Raw genomic sequence first — 3190 nt, forward strand, 5'->3', positions numbered from 1 at the left:
CTTCCCTGACGAGCTTACAGGGCTACCGCCTCCTCGAATCATGAAGTTGAGGTGATTCCTAGGGCTCAACCCGTTGCAAAAACACGCCCTATAAAGTGTCCCTTCCTGAAGCCATTGAACTTAAAGAGCAACTTTCCCAACTCATTGAGCAAGGATTCTTACACCCCAGTAGCTCTCCTTGGGGGGCACCTGTCCTTTTCCAAACAAAAAAGGGACAGAACTCTTTGCCGCTGCATAGATTATCGAGGGCTGAATCAAGTCACTGTCAAGAATAAGTATCCTATCTCTCGCATCGACGAACTTCTTGACATGCTTCATGGAGCCAAAGTCTTCTCAAAAATAGATTTGAGGTCTGGTTACTATCAGATCATCAAAGTCGAGGAAGCAGATATACACAAGATAGCCTTCAATACCGGTTATAACCACTATGAGTTTACTGTAACCTCATTCGGGTTAACCAATGCTCCTGCAACCTTCAACCGCCTAATGAAAGATATATTCCATCCTTACTTGGATGAATTTGTGCTTGTTTTCTTTGATGACATCTTAATCTACTCCAAATCAATGGAAGAGCATGAGGAGCATGTGCGTAGAGTTCTGCAATTGTTGCGCAGACACAAACTCTATGCCAAGAAGAGCAAATGTACCTTCTTTACTCATCAAATTGAGTATCTTGGGTTCATCGTCTCCAAAGATGGCATTTCAATAGTTCCCGCCAAGGTCAAAGATATTCTAGAGTGGCCATCCCCTAAATCAGTTCGTGAAGTTCGTGGGTTTTTGGGAATCACGGGATGGTATAGGATTTTTATTAAAGATTATGCCTTGGTAGCTGCACCTTTGACGGATCTTCTCAAGAAGGATTGCAAAATAGTGTGGCTGCCAATCCATCAAAACAGCTTTGATCAGCTCAAGGTCATTAGTACTTTTACCCCAATCCTGAAACTTCCTGATTTCACCAAGGAATTTGAAGTGGTTACTGATGCCAGTAGTCTAGCACTTGGTGGAGTCCTCCATGAAGCTCATGATAGTCCTACTGCGGGACACCCAGGCTATGCAAAAATATTCAATGCCGTAACAAGGAGCTTTCATTGGGCAGGCTTGAAAAATGATGTCCTTCGGTACTTGAAGCGATGTCTCTCATACCAAAGGATCAAAGCTAAAAGGGTCAAAGCTAAAAGGGTCAAGATGCCTGGGAAACTTCAACCCTTGGATATTTCCCAAATGAAGTGGGAGTGCATTAGTATGGATTTTGTCACAAGTCTCCCCATTGTTCAAGGAGGATATGACTCCATTCTGGTGGTAGTGGACTTACTTACCAAAGTAGCTCACCTTATACTAGCAAAGAAGACCTTCAAAGCTTCTGATGTTGGTCGAATATTCATCAAGGAATATCTCAAACTTCATGGTCTCTCAAAAAGGATAGTAAGTGACCGGGATTTTGACTTCACTTCAAAGTGCCTATAAACTCCAACTCCAACTCTGGTAGAATTTGCCTACAATGCATCTTATCATCAGAGCATAGGAATGTCACCATTCAAAGCACTCTCTATGGGCAAGAATGATTGTCTCCTCTAAATTTCTCTGATCCGACCATAAGAGTTGAGGTATCCAGGAAAATGCTCGAAGAGATGGAGGAACAAACCAAGTCAATCCAAAAGGATATTAAAGCTGCCCAAGATCGATAAAAGCATTATGTTGACACCAAGAGTTCTAAAAGGATCTTCAAGGAAGGAGACAAAGTTCTTCTATGAGTGCTACCCAAACAAAGTTCTCTATCACTTGGAAAATATAAGAAGCTCAGCCCTAGGTATTGTGGTCCCTGTATAGTTATCAAGAGTCTAGGTAAAAGTGCCTATAAACTCCAACTCCCAGCCCATATCAAAGTCCACAATGTATTTCATGTAAGTTTGTTAAAACCTTATGTACCCAGTCTTGATCATACTCTTGATGATGAACAAGTTGTATCCTACTCAAGGAGTCCTTGAATTACAGCCCAATAGCATCATAGATTCTAGGGAAAGGCAACTCCGAAATAGAACTCTTGTAGAACATCTAGTACAGTGGAAAGATTACCCTGAAGAGGATGCAACTTGGGAAGATGAAGCTACACTCTTAAAGGATTATCCCCAATTCATGACGAGACATCTCGATTTAACATAAAAATCAATGATTTTATTAAATGAGTCATTTCTACTTAGAGTCTTTAAAATCTGAGTCGAAATTTAGAATTTGTGCACAATTTTACCCTAATATAGAATTTTACAGCATCCAAAACGGACACCGGATCAAGCTTATACGCAAATTTGAGTCATTTTTAGTTAAAAAGCCTTTAAACCTTAATAAATGCATGACCGGGCGTCCGATTGACGAATGGTCTGCACCCCAACGACTAGGAGAACCTCTCGGATTTAAAAAAAATTACCCCTCGGGACGCAGTCTGGTACGTAAATCGAGGCCGACGTCCCAAATTTGGGAACCTTGTCCCAAATTTTGGACCGTACACACTTACCTGGGTGCCCGTATGATAGCTGCACAAGAACCAAAGGACGGTCGCCCACTATGTGGTCCACACGTACCGCTACTTGGACACCCACCATGCTGCCCCAGATCAGATAAGGTACATACGTACCACTCCTTTCCCTGTTAACCGACAGCATACCTTTCTTACTACAGAGCCATGCAGGCCACTGATCTACAACCTTTGCTGGTACACCGTCCTTTCATCCTTGCTTTGTGCAACGCCCGTACTACCCGTACCCCATAGTTATATAAACCCCCGAGGTACTCCATGGGCAACAAGCATTTTCTGTGTAGCGTATGCTCTGTTGTGCCGTTGTCCGTACCGTCGTCTGTCCCTGTGCAGTGTAGTTGCTGTAGTACAGCCGTCCCTGTACAGTGTACTTGTTGTAGTATAGCCGCCCCTTGCAGCCACCCCTCTCCACCCCCCCCCCTCATTTGCCACTTTTAAAATAAGGCAATTTTCCTCCATCTCCCTCTTGCTAGGAGGCAATGTTTTTAACTCTTCTCCCCCCCGTGTGAAGAGACTTACAGCATCCCTTAGCCCTTCTCCCGTTTAGCAAAATGTTTTTGTGTTAAGGACATCTCACAATCCCCCCCCTATTTGTGTGGACTTTAGTAAGAGGTTTTAGCCTTAAGAGAGGGTTCATGCGCTGTGATCTTTTGCTCATAG

The sequence above is a fragment of the Cibotium barometz genome, chromosome 64, assembly GCF_041138505.1.
Source record: "Cibotium barometz isolate CiBa-2024 chromosome 64, ASM4113850v1, whole genome shotgun sequence".
NCBI classification, from domain to species: Eukaryota; Viridiplantae; Streptophyta; class Polypodiopsida; order Cyatheales; family Cibotiaceae; genus Cibotium; species Cibotium barometz.